The sequence below is a fragment of the Xiphophorus couchianus genome, chromosome 7 (genome assembly GCF_001444195.1).
Source record: "Xiphophorus couchianus chromosome 7, X_couchianus-1.0, whole genome shotgun sequence".
Taxonomy (NCBI): Eukaryota; Metazoa; Chordata; class Actinopteri; order Cyprinodontiformes; family Poeciliidae; genus Xiphophorus; species Xiphophorus couchianus.
Window position 1 is genome coordinate 24,510,888 of NC_040234.1, and position 14,187 is coordinate 24,525,074.

General features: G+C 39.8%; 1 protein-coding gene across 3 annotated transcripts in view; it reads left to right on the plus strand.

The window, feature by feature from the left end:
- The first annotated feature begins 9,911 nt into the window (after positions 1-9,911).
- Positions 9,912-14,187, plus strand: part of hdac5 (histone deacetylase 5) — a 64,463-nt gene continuing 60,187 nt past the window's right edge. Inside the window, exon 1 of one of the 3 annotated variants that reach the window (XM_028022609.1) lies at positions 9,912-10,017. The gene's annotated coding sequence lies outside the window, so the exon portion shown is untranslated. Of the gene's footprint in view, positions 10,189-10,843; positions 11,022-14,187 lie in introns of those variants that run through there. The other 2 variants (XM_028022608.1, XM_028022610.1) reach the window with 2 other exon arrangements.

The window sequence follows — 14,187 nt, forward strand, 5'->3', positions numbered from 1 at the left end:
AAAATGTCTATCTAGGAAACCCAGCAGATTCCATAGTCATTGACTTGCAGCGTTCTCTCCTCCTGGACGAGAACATAGCAATAATCGTTTGCATTGTGTTGTTGATTTTACAGCAATCCCTCACACTGAGCATGCCTGGAGCAACAGTGGAGAAAAAAAACTCACCTTTTACAGGAAGAAACTTCCAGCAGAACCAGAAGCTAGCTGAGTACAAGCAGCCATTTGGCCTGGCTGACTGGAGGTTTGAGAAGACAGAGCAGAATGCTCAAAAAGAAGCAAAGGAACTAATGTAGGATGATTTTCAGTGTTCATGAAAGTAAAAAATTAATACCAGAAGAACGGTGGAGAACTCAACCTTTTTCACTGAAAAAAGAGAGTGTACAATTAAAATGATCGACTTTTTCTAAGATCTATCTATAGATAGATCTATCTCCCGCAATTTTCCTGCCCCATCTGAGGGCACCACTGTGTTTTTGGTAAATTATTTTGAAAATATACATATTTTCAGAATGTGTATACAGTATTTCATTTTCCTGTTAATGCGGTGTGATCTTTGATTATAAAAAATACACACAAGTAAAACAACTGGTACTATCAAAACTCAGGTCATCGTCCCTTTAAAAACTAAAAGGCTTTGCTGGTAAAGTGCCATGGACGTAATAAACACAATATTTATTTAGAGAATCTTACCACATTTACTCATTTTGAATTTACTTAATCAGGGAAAACACAAAACAATGTTGCATAATTTTTAAAAATATTGTCCATAGGCTCTCTAGTTGTAGGCCTGTCTGTTAAAAAGGCTTACCTGTAAAAAAATAAAAATAAACATTTTAATGAAACTAGCAATAAAATGAGAATTAACCTAAGCATACATGGGATCTTCACATTTACATCCAGTCAAATCAAAGGTTATTTGTATTAAAAAATAAGTATTATTTGGAATTTATTTCAGGAACAGCAACCAGGATTATTCGCTCTGTTTTATTGTCCTCTTGAGGGTGCTGTAGTCTTATTTAATTTAGTTTGTCAAGAGAACTCTAATCAAGCAGTAGCCGTATCTCTGTCCTTTTTGGGTTTTGCACAGAAAGACCATAAAGAGTAGATAGAAAATTACAAAATAGCTTTTCTTTATCATTAAATGTTGAAGAAGTGTTGGTTGTTAAAAGCTTCCCTGAAAAGAAGAAAAGGCGTACCTGTGTTTGAAGAGTGGAAGGCTGTTTGTGAATCAGGAGAATGGAGTGTTCAGGTTTCTGTTCATGTGTGTTAAATCTGACCCTCTCATATTGATTGGTCTATTATAGGATGGAGAGAGAAGTGATGTTTATGCTGTGTTCAATAATGTCAGAAAAGGCTGGTGTGTGTGGATAGGAGTACAAAGGTGTGTATTTGGCCATGTATTTGATAGTGTGTAAGGACCATTTCCCTAACAAATATGTTGTGGACTACTCTTATGGGGCCTACATTCTGGGCCCCAACAGAAGTGCTGTTTTTGGGTTATGGTGTGAATTGAGTATGGGTTATTTTTAGGGTTAGGCCTAAAGTAGGTGTCAGGGTTAAGCTATAGAAAATAATGAAAATTGAATGGAAGTCAATACAACGTCCTTGTGAAGATAGAAAGACAGAGTGTGTGTGTGTGAACCTTTTGTGAGTGCTCTTTCTGTATGACATTTCTGATTTCTCCTGTGACTCACAGGAGGCTGACTCACCAATGCTCTAGCTATGTGCGTATGTGTTACGTATTAATGGATTATTTGTTGATTTTCATCTCTCCAGCTCTCTTTGTATTACTGACTCATGAGTTTTAATTACATCTCATGCCCCATTTAGCCACAGTGTTTCCAATGCAATAATGAAGCTGCTTGGGGCCACTCAGCTACAGGATACACTTCTGCCAGTGTGGCCTTGAATGTGCCACACTTCTGTTTAGAAGTTGTTTTAGATTAATTTATCCTAGATCCATTATTGTGTTTCTTAAATGTGTTAGATCAGCCTTGTTTCTATTTTTATTTTTGTTTAGTCCTTTCTCGGTTATTGTAGTTTTTTTTTTTACTAGTTATTCCCTACTACTCTAGTTTTATTATGTTTCTTATGTCTAGTTATTTTTAATGTCAGATTCCCTTCCCAGTCCCCAGTACGCTCTCCCTCGCTACTGTGTCACTTTCTCTCTCTCTCCCTCTCTCTCTCTCGCTCACTCACTCTTAACCCTCAGTCTGTCTTCTGCTCTCTCTTCTCACACCTGCATTCCATTAGCTAATCAGCCCAGGTCCATTGTTCCAGCACTTACCCTGCCCTCGCTGGTTCCTCATGTTAAATCCGTTACTTCCCTGTTGTTCCTGATTTCTGTTATTGTTCTGCTCTGGCATTCTGCGTTCTCTGTATAGTTTTTGTTGTTAGGTTTTGTTTTTTCATGCTTGGTTGAATCTTTAAAATCCACTCAATGTCTCAGCCTACTGCAGTTGAGTCCATCAACCACTACACTTCATGACACTGTTATTTTTTTTAGCTTAATCCATCCTGTGGTGCAATATGTGATCACAATTAGAACAACAAATTTCATTGGTTGTGGTGATTCAATTCCATTCAATTTATATATGTAGTGCCAATTCACAATGTCGTGTCAAGGCACTGTACGAAAAAATTTATTAAATTCAATCATATAACCTATAGGAGTATTATAAATATAAACAAAGAGGAAAACAAAATGATCAGATTACAATCCCTTACCATTCCTAGGTGTGTGAAGTGCACCCACCTTGCTTATTTGAAAATTCCCTGTTTTCTTGTCCTCTTGAAGGTAGTTTGAAACCCACATTTCAACTGCTTTAACTGTATAACATTTTTATTGGCTCTACTGGCCTTTATTTGATAGTGAATTGTACTAGTAGTACTGTGTTTATAGTACACAAAATGCGCCTCCAGCCTGTTGTGAGGCCCTCCGGAATCAAGCCATTGGAATTCACTTTCACCAATTCGTAATCAATTTTATTCATAACAATGAAAATAGAAACTTTCATTTAACCAATCAGATTCAAATGGCATCATGCAAATGTCCACTGCTCATGGAAATTGTACAATTTGTAAAGTCCACTTTTTTTTTTGTTTGTTTTTACTTTACAGACTGACCTGACTAAGGTGGACACCACAGACATAACTGGAAAAGCACACAGGAGAATGTAGTACCTGGTCCGCTTCCTCCTCAGTATACTTCACAGTTAATTTAATTGTTAAATGTATCATGGTTTTAGTCACGTTTTTGGCCCACATGCAGAACACTCAGGAGACGAAATGAGAAGTAAATAAAGTTTATTGAACAAACAAGTAAATGTGAATGAGTAGGTTTTCCTGACTGGAAGCTGCAAACAACTGGTTCACTGAAAACTGTAGACGAGAGGTGAGTAGGTAGCGGAGTGAGGACAAAAATGCAAGTTACCGTATTTTCCAGACTATAGAGCGCACCTTACTATAAGCCACAATACCAGCTATTCAGTCAAAAGGACAACTGAAAAACCTGCAAGGTTCTCAGTACCCTAAATTATACACGAGTCAAATAAATTCCATAACAGTGTCTATATCAAATAATAAAAAAGGAAAACATTCACTCAAAGTTAAATGCAGGTTGCATTGAAAAAAAAACCCAATCCTTAGTTACTATATCAAAACTTCCTGATAGCATGATTAGCTGATTAATGCTGGTTCTGATTGATTGTTTCTGGTCGAATAATTCTGCAGAACACAGGGAGGAAGCAGAGGAGATCGATTTTTCTTTCCAGATTATCTGTCTATAGCAAACGTTTCAATACATATGTAAAATATTTTTTTGTTTGTTTACGTTACGTGCTGAAGCTTCAAATAGACGTTTGATGTGAGAGTTCACTGCCGGGTAGAGGTAGAGCGGCGCTACATCTGTGAAATATTACTACCAGTAGCACGTTTTTTGGTTATTTGTTTAGCTTTCTGACCATCATTCTCATCCGGGTGAGTGTTGGTAGTTGTACGTTGCTTTACCTGCTTTCTGGCCGCTCCGGATGTTTTTTGTCCTGCAGTGAGCCTCAATATAGTCATCCTCCATCAAGTGCTTGTTTTTTAAATGTCATATTAGATCTGTTGTGTTGATGCATTTTGGCGTGCTTCACCTCGGAGGTAATTTTCCGTCGCAACACGCAAACTTTTCCATTCACTCTCAGAGCGTTAAAGTTCCACATCACAATGCTTAGGATTTGCTGCTGCTCGCTTGCACAGTGTGAAGGAAAGAGATGAGCTGCACACACAGGCTGCAAATCCGTTTGTGTAATCTGCAACAAGACATCGTGATCAGCAATCACCCATCATACACTTTTGCCTATATAGTAAAACAGAATTGTGCAAACTGTAGATTAAAGGTGTACAGACAGCATGCATATGAAAAATACCACAATAAAACAGTAGGTAGACTTTAGAGGAAATCCATCCATTTTCTGTACACCTTTGTCCCTAGTGGGGTCAGGAGGGGTGCTGGTGCCTATGTCCAGCTAATGTTTCGGTCGAGAGGCGGGGTCACCCTGGACAGGTCGCCAGTCTGGGCAGGGCAACACAGAGACAGACAGGACAAACAACTATGAACACACACACTCACACCTAGGGAGAATTTAGAGAAACCAATTAACCTGACAGCCATGTTTTTTGGATTGTGGGAGGAAGCCAGAGTACCTGGAGAGAACCTGCCATGCACAGAAAAAGTTTCCCGGGGCGGGAATCAAACCCAGGACGTTCTTGCTGCAAAGTAACAGTGCTACCTGCACAGAGAACACTCATGCGGATGTTGTTACTGGACTTCAGCTCAGCGTTCAACACAATCATCCCACAGCATCTGGCAGGAAAACTGGGACACCTGGCTTCAGCCCCCCCCTGCGCAACTGGCTGCTAGACTTCCTCACCGACAGACCTCAGTCAGTCCGGATCGGACAACACACCTCCAATGTCATCACCCTCAGCACAGGCTCCCCTCAGGGCTGCGTCCTGAGCCCTCTGCTGTTCACTCTGATGACACACGACTGCGCCCCCAGGTTCGCCACCAATCACATCGTGAAGTTCGCGGACGATACAACAGTGGTGGGCCTCATCAGAGACGACAACGACCTGGACTACAGAGAGGAGGTGGAGCAGCTGGTGGACTGGTGCAGAGACAACAGCCTGATCCTGAACGTTGACAAGACGAAGGAGATGATCGTCGACTTCAGGAAGGACTGGCCCAACCACGCTCCACTGCTCATCAACAGCTCGGCTGTGGAGGTGGTCAGCAGCACCAAATTCCTGGGGGTGCACATCACAAACGACCTCACCTGGACTGTGAACACCACGTCTCTGGTCCAGAGGGCACAGAAACGCTTGTATTTCCTGTGGAGGATGAGAAGAGCACACCTGCCCCCGCCCATCCTCAAGACGTTCTACAGAAGCACCATAGAGAGCATTCTGACCAGCTGCCTCTCTGTGTGGTGTGGAGGCTGCAGCGCCTCCGACTGGAAGAACGTGAGGAGAGTGGTGCGGACAGCAGAGAGGATGATTGGGGCCCCCCTTCCCTCCATTCAGGACATTTCATCCCAGCGCTGCGTGTCCCGAGGCCGAAACATCGTCAGTGACCCCTCACACCCCCACCATGGACTGTTCTTCCTGCTGCCCTCTGGAAAGAGGTTCCGCAGCATCCGGTGCAGGTCCACCAGGTTCCGAAACAGCTTTTTCCCACTTGCCATCAGACTGCTGAACTCTTAACTGGACTGCACTCAAAAACTGGTCTCCACTTCATACCTTGCACATGTACATAGCTAAAAAAACTTCTATTTTACTGTCATTCCTGCACTTTATATTTTATATTCATATTTATATTCATATTTTATACTGTATTTTATTTTATTCTGGAGTAACCTCATAACATTGGGACCTCAAAACATTGTCCTGAGCCATATGCAACGAAATTTCGTTCTGTATACACCCTGTGCACGCAAAATGACAATAAAGTCAGTCTAAGTCTAAGTCTACCTACTGTGCCACTATGCAGCCCTTTCACAATTCAGAGGAAATGTGAAAAATATTTCACCAAGGACAGAAAATTGTTTTAATTCAATGTCACAACATTCTTTCATCTTTCTGGGAAAATTTTTGACATTTTTGTATAACTATGTTTAGTTTGGCCATGTTTTACCCAAACCTGTCTCACTGCTGACCTTTGGTCAAACAGTGCTTTGAGCAGATGAATTTCCCAGTTGGTTGCTGAGATAATATCAACAGCATCATGATGTTCTTCATGATTCTGTTGGTTCACTTTTTCCTAAAAACAGAAATCTTCCAAGAACATCTGGATTACTAAAATTAAATATTACACATACTTTACTAACTAGGTGACTTCGGGCAAGATTCTCTATCCTGGGCTGCTGCCAATGGGATTACTTCACACGGCTAGCCTGAGTTCTCCCAAACTGCCCCACCCAGGAAAGAAACAGGCTGTTCTATTGGGGATGTTTGGAGGGTCCTTTCCTCCAATTGATGCTCTAAAGGTGTGGACACGGATCATTTGGAGAGTTGCCCTCAGGAGGATTGGTGGCAGCACTTTGGTGCTGTAACAGCCGTAATTGTGTAGTGTCTCTTTAAGATACTCTAGTAATGCTAATGATGTTACAAGTATGCCCCACTGCTTCTCTGTAGAGAGCGTGGGAGAAACGTGCTACAGATCGATACATGGACTGAGACGGACATGTTGGCTCCCTAACCTTTAGTAATGTTATGGGTTGTTTGGACTCTGCTAATTTTCATGTTTGATAATATAGCAGCCGTTCAACCAGGCTTTGTAAGGTTAGTGAAGAGAGTGTTTATTAAAGGACAACACTGTGGAATTGCCAGTACCAGTGTGGTTGTGAGTTTTTAACAGTCCTGATGAGTCTGCCGCCTCCTCTCCTCCCTTAAACACAACCCAAGCGTTACAGTGCCCATTCCCTCTTCCCTAACATAAGCAATATCACACATCAGAGGGGTCTTGAGGTGGGATGATGGAGCAGTATATGTTAGCAAACTATTCATATTGATGGAAAGACGCACTGTAGCCCATAAAAAACTGCAATTCCATGGCTCCCCAGTGTGTTTTCATCACAAATACAATATAGTATGAAAAGATAGGTACAAATTAAATCAGTGAAAACAGATTTAAGATCTTCAGTCTTAGAAAAATAAACTTGCAAAAGAGATACATGTAGTTGAATGATAGAAAAAATTATGAAAAGAAAATCAGGGTGAAATATAGAAAAAGAAAGATGAGATCAAAAGGGACGAAAGTGGCAAAGGAAACAAGGAATTATGTGACGAGAAAAGCAAAACCATGGAGTGTAATAGGAGGAAGGAGGAAGTGACAGACAAAAACAGGGAGTAAGAGAGATGTGAAGGGCTATTCTAGAAAATTATGTTGTTGCCATAGAGACAGTGTGCTGCTCTACAGGTGCTTTCTGCACATTTTTAAAAGGGAGTTCCTGTTTGGTGCGGCTCTGTGGAGCTGAACATGTTGCATACGTTGAGATGTGAAGGTCAGAAGTCCTTCAACTCCCTCTTCAAATGTTTCATCCTCTCTCTCTATTATCTTCTTAAATATATAAATCATGAAGCTGCTATAAATAAAAGGGGGTGGGAGGAACCCAGTTTCCTTTACAAAGTGCATTTAACACATAATACTGGATTACTGCTGTATTTAGACAAGGAAAATGAAAGAATCCTGAAATATCCATCCATCTATAATTCCTGCATAATAAATTGAAATCACAAAGATAAACCTACAACAATTTTGTTATGTCTTGGGTTGTTTTGATGTTAGCTTCTTATTCTGTGTTGCTTAGCCTCTGTCAGTACTCTGGGTTTTTGGGTTTGGTTTTGCATCTTATTTATCATTATGTTTTAGTTCACTTTAGGTTAGCCCTTCATGGTCATTTCAGTTTTATTACTTGAGGTTATTTAGTGTGATTAGAATTGTCTTGTTATTGCTTTCTTCAGAAGGAAGAAGATACCTTCATGGCCACTAAAGATCAAAGGGGAAGTGGTGGAGGAGGTGGAGGATTACAAATACCTGGGAGTTGTAATTGGCAACAGACTGGACCGGGCATCTAACACTGACGCTGTGTGCAGGAAGGGGATGAGCAGACTCTATTTTTTAAGGAAGCTGAGATCCTTCAATGTGTGCAGCAAGATGCTGGAGACCTTCTATCACAGTGTTGTTGCCGGTGCCATCTTCTTTGCTGCTGTGTGTTGGGGAAGCAGCATCAGAGCCGGCGACTCTAATAGACTAGACAAAATCATCAGGAAGCTGGCTCTGTACTGGGACTAAGGCTGGAGTCCCTGGAAACTGTGGTGGAGAGGAGGACATTGAAGAAGGTTCTGTCTATTATGGACAATAAACAGCAGCCTCTCCACAACATAGTGGACAGACAGCGGAGCACCTTCTCACATAGGCTGCTCCAGCTCCGCTGTCGTAGGGACAGATACAGGAAATCCTTCCTGCCACATGGCATCTCACTGTACAATAAAAGCTAAATCACTGTTCTGCACTAATCAGTCCAATTTCGCACAACTGCACTGTGGCACACTTGCTGTACATATATTTACATATACATTCTGTTCTGCATTTTGAATCCTTGCAAAGTCTGTTCTAAGCTGCTTTTTATATTGACAGCATGTCATATTTTATTCTTATTTTATCTTGTCTACAATTACTACTCAGTGGTGGATGTTGTGTGTCTTGTCTCTATGCTGCTGTAATTGTGAAATAATTTTCCTGCTGGGATGAATAAAGTAATTCTATTCTATTCTATTCTATTTTCTTATTTCAGCCCTTCATTGAGTTTCTAGTTAGGTTTATTCTTTAGTTACGTACGGTTCTGTTATTCTTGTATGTCTGAGTCTATGTCAAGCTTTCTTTAGTGATTATAGTTTATTTTTATTTAATCCTTCTACTTGTTCTTTATTTCAGTTAGCATAGCTACCAATGACAACAGATAAACATTTTTCCTGTAATGATAAGTTGTTTTTTCCACTATTAGCACATTTAGCAGTGAGTGAATAAAGTTGATTGACAGCGCTAAGACCCTCCTCCTGGTTCTGATTGGTTATTTTGGTCAGAATGTTGCATTACTTTAGCTAGCAATAGTAGTTCAGGAGCAGGTGAAGGAGATCGATTGTTTTCACAGATTATCTGTCTCATAACACGACATAATGACAGCTTTAACAAATATGGAGAAACCATATTTTTTATTAAAGTTATATACTGTAGCTTGAAGAAGTCTGGATTGCTTCATGTATATTTTGCATGTTGCCTATGACTGTTGCTCATGGGGAGAGATATTTCAGTAATCTAAAACTACTAGAAAAAATTTAAGCAACCTACTTGCATACTGTATGCAGACTGTTGCATGTAAAATTCACGAGAAGTAAATATTGTGCTAGTTATCAGTATTGGACCAGAGAAAGCAAGGCAGTTTTAAAAAATGTCAATGTGAAAAAGTTGAATGGACCTCAATGTTGTCTCGCTGGAGATAGGCGCCAGCTCCCCTTCGGACCCAAGTAGGGACAAGGATGTAAGAAAATGGATGGATGGATGGATCTCAATGCTTTGAGACAAGAGCAGAAATAGATCTTCAGAAAATAAAATTTAGATGCAGAGTTGTGCTTCCAGCAATAAACAACAATGAATTGAGTAGATCTGAAACAAAAATGCTGAAAATATTGAATTACTATGTTGGTGGTCAGTCACGTGCCTCTGTTCTGATTCGGGCCACTATCTGACTAAATCCGCCTCTGTCTGTAGGTGTATGCCTGTCTGTCCGTCTGTCTGCCTGTCTGTCTATCTCTGCCCTGTCTGTCTTCCTCCATTGGTTTGCACCGAGTCTATTTTTAACCACAGCAGACTGGTCACGTGGCAGGGGGAGGACGTCAATAATGTTGTTGTTGGTGGGAGAGAGAGCGCGAGGCAGAAGGAACGAAGACTGTAAATATGGAGGAGGTGAAATGGTAGGAGGTTAAACGCATCCTGCCAACTAGCATTACACCTTTCCGTGGCCACCTTAAGGAACACAGGATTCTGCGGTGGCGGAGAGAGTTAGGGGGCGGGGGGATCGCGCACCGAACCTCGGCAGTGACCGCATCCGATAGGAAGCGACCTGAGCTCCGCCGAAACTCACGGTACTGTGCGGTCTCCAAGAGGGAGTGCGAGCGTGAATGCGTGTGGCCGTTCTACTATATGCTTCGCTAGTTAAATGTTTGTTCTGACTACTGTTGGAAGCAATGACATTTTAGGCTGCGACTACAGACTAAATGTGTTGGCGTGCACAGAAATGCTACAGCTAGCTAAAGGACAGAAGCTTTTACTTGGCAGATCTAGTAACTAGCCAGCTATTAACCAGGTAACAGCACAGGTGTTTGCTGTTGCAACATGCTCTGGGAACTTTCCGTGGAGACACCAGCTAACTATAATGCATCTAACAACTGACAGCCAAAGGTTAACCACCAGAATCTACAGTACAAGCATGCAGCTAACAGATGGGAGCAATTAACTCTTTTGATGGCTTAGAGCTGATTATAAGCCAACATGTGATCGATCGCAGTCTCCAGTCACTAGCATCAGTAGGATGTGCAGCTACCAGATCACTTCTTCAAGGAGACAGTGTAGGTTACACATGCATATATGAATGAGGTGCCTAAGAATCTAACACAGAAGCACAAACGCTTTAATACTTTACTTAAAGCCTGTTTCCAGGTTGTTTCACTGACTCTAAAGATGGAAGTCCCAATTTCTGAAACCATTGTTTATACATATATTATACATGTCCCACTTAGGACTGGCAATAAATTGATAATGTATATTGCAATAGACACGTGATCAATATAACGAGAAAACATGTCCAATAGAATGTCCTAATTTAAGTAAACTGCGATCCAGAACCACACAGCATTCTGGGGGATGTAGGTCAAGGAAGGGCATTCTTCACTCAACCTCTCACAGCCAGCTAAGCAAGGTTGGTGGCATCAGCTGACTCATTAAATAGTTAATACTTTATTATTATTTGTTGTAATAATGATATAATTATTTTGCATTCATTGGTAAACTAGCAACAATTCACTTTAACAACAGCAATTTTGTGTTTCATCACAGTGCCTCATAACTGCTTAAAAATAAAATGAATGGGTTGGAGTGAATGTAGAAAAAAGAGTGCAACAGCTTGAGAGGAAATTGTGCATAAAACAAAAAAATGTCACGCCACCAGTTTGGCAGTGTTGCAGATATTTAAAACAACAAACAAATTAATAATTGCTGATATCGACTTATATCAAACCCTTATATAATTTTTCAGCCATATTGCTCAGCCCTATGTCCACTACTACTTTGATACATGAGTCATGTTAAAACCACAAAATTGAATATATTTTAATGGGACAAGTAATAAACCCAGACAACGTAGTACATAATGTGATATGGAACCATATGCTACTTGGTTTTACTTTAATATCGCTATTTAAAATTCAATGCTATCAACAATATTCAGATACTGAATAACTGGAGTCCACCACTGTGTAAATCAGTCTCAGTATAAATCCTGAACATCAACCTAAAAAACTCCATCACCAAGATGAAACATAATAGTAGCAGCAACATGTTAGGGATAGAGGACAATTCTAAAAGAAAATCTATCAGCGACTGCAAAAAGATTTAAGACCTGTTTTACCTTCTTGAAGGACAACAATTCTAAAGTTAAATTAGCTTCAATTGAGCAAAAGACTCCTAAGCTACTGCTGCAGCACATTTTCTAGCCATCGTACTATCATTGTGTTGCAATGGCAAAGAACGGTCAAGATAAAATATCTGTTATTTGTAACATATTTGGAGTACAGATGTGTGCAATATTGGAATGGCAAAGGACAGTTTGGATGTAATATTTGGTAAACCACGATATTTGTGGAGAAACTCTGCTGAAAATAACATATTTAGCCCTGTGCACAGATGTTTACTCTCCTTTTGTTATGGTCCACTGGTGTTTGGGTTTTTAGTTTGATTTAATTTCAGTCTTGGTTATTTCTTATTGGTTTTTCCATATTTCTTGGTATGCTAGTTCTTGTGTTTTTTTCCCCCAACAATCTTTGTTTTTGATTTAAACATACTAATTCTCTCCCCCCAGAGAGCACGTCCCTAGATAAAAACCTTTGGTAACACTTTATTTGACGGGGTGTGCATAAGACTGACATGACACTGTCATAAATATGACTTAACATCTGTCATGAACATGAAGGAGTCTTTATGAATGTCTATGACTGTTGTCATGAAGTGTCATTCGGTGTCATTATTTACCGAATGTCATGAAGTGTCATTCGGTAAATAATGACAAGTTTAATGCAAAATTACTCTAAAAGTTGCATTGAAAGTCCATTAAAAGCGCCAGCTTTGTATTAAAGTGTCATATAAAAACATAAGGCAAAGTTGGCAGTTCATGACAACAGTCATAAACATTCATAAAGCCTCCTTCATGTTCATGACAAATGTTAAGTCATATTTATGACAGTGTCATGTCAGTCTTATGCACATCCTGTCAAAGTGCTACCAAACTTTTTAACCTCCCTCCATCCATTTAAGACATGCTTATACCTAGTGGGGTTGTGAGATGTGCTGGTGACTATCTCCAGTGGTCCACAGGTTTTTTTTCTCATAATTATTAAATGCCAATTTTTATAGTATCTAAACATAAAACATGACATTTTAAAAAAATATTACACATCAACATCTATCTGTACATTAAACTTTTATTCCCATCATTAGTAACAAAATATCAAACTGAACCTCTTTTTACCTGAAGCATTCAATGGTTTGTTTGTTTTTTTCATCACAAGTTGCGCAGTACTTTGTCTGAAGACAAGGAGAACTTGAACAGAGTGTTGTTTTTACCTGCAGAAAATACGCTTTCCTTCTTTTTTTATTTTGCATTTCTAAATGCAAAAAAAACAACATTGGCAATGACAGGCAGCAGCTTAAGCTCAATGATATCTACCTGGTTAAATCAAACATAAATAAATAAGTGAAAAATATACAATAACTTTAATAAGTTATTGTGTTACAGCTACACTGCCTTTTCTTCCCAGTGTTGTGACTGGAACTTATAGTCAGCAGTATCGCTTGGAATTTCTGGTATTCAAGTCCATACTTTGTTTAAGGTGGTAAAACAAATTGCTTGTGTTTTCCTCTCTTCCACATACTTTGCAGATTACATTTTCTGTTCCTTGTCTGACTGCTTTACCCTCCTTTGATCTTGAAAGACACAATCCTTTAGACCCCACAAGTTTACCCCAGGCACGTCCCAGTGGGGCTCACACTGATCCCACGTGCGCTTTTACCCTTCCTACTGTGTGACAACTAGGATGAATTAGAATATATGATTCTACTGATTCTGTCGTGAATGTTCAAACTAGTTAGCATGGCCACTGATGACGGTGGATAAACAGTTTTCCTGTAACAGTAAGTTGTTTCTCCACCATCAGCACATTGAGCAGTGCGTACGTGAGGTTGATTGACAGTGCTAAGACCCCTCTCCTGGTTCTGATTAGCTGTTTTTGTCCATGAGTGGTGCTTTTCTCATCAGTTGGCATCAGTCCTCCGCATCCTCCCAGTGCGGGAGGATGCGGAGGACTGTGTCTCATACTGTCACGACATATATGTTTCAACAAATATGTAAAAAAAAAAAAGTTTGTTTTTTTCAAAACTTATATACAGCAGGTTTTAGGGTTGTGTTTTAACTGTAGCAGAGAAGCTATGTCAATGGTGTGGTCATTTTATGATGTCATAAATATATATGAATTCACTAAATATCAGAAAGCGGCCATAACAGCAATGTTAATATTGGTATCAACCCACATTTTTGTACCTGTTAAATCCTATTACTGGTATTACTTCAGAATGAACCCTTGTCTCAGTAGGATCATCCGTATAAATAAAGATCAGACTTAAAGATAATACCAGTGGAATGAACAATGGCATATGACAAGAGATATTAACAAAAGTTTACTCTTTCATTGGCCATTATCTGCTATAATAATGAACAGATGTTTAACTGTCTGTCTTCTTAGCATTTGGTATGATGTACTCAGCACTGACAGCATTTCTTGTGTTTTCGCAAGTAGCGAAAGGTTAACAAAATT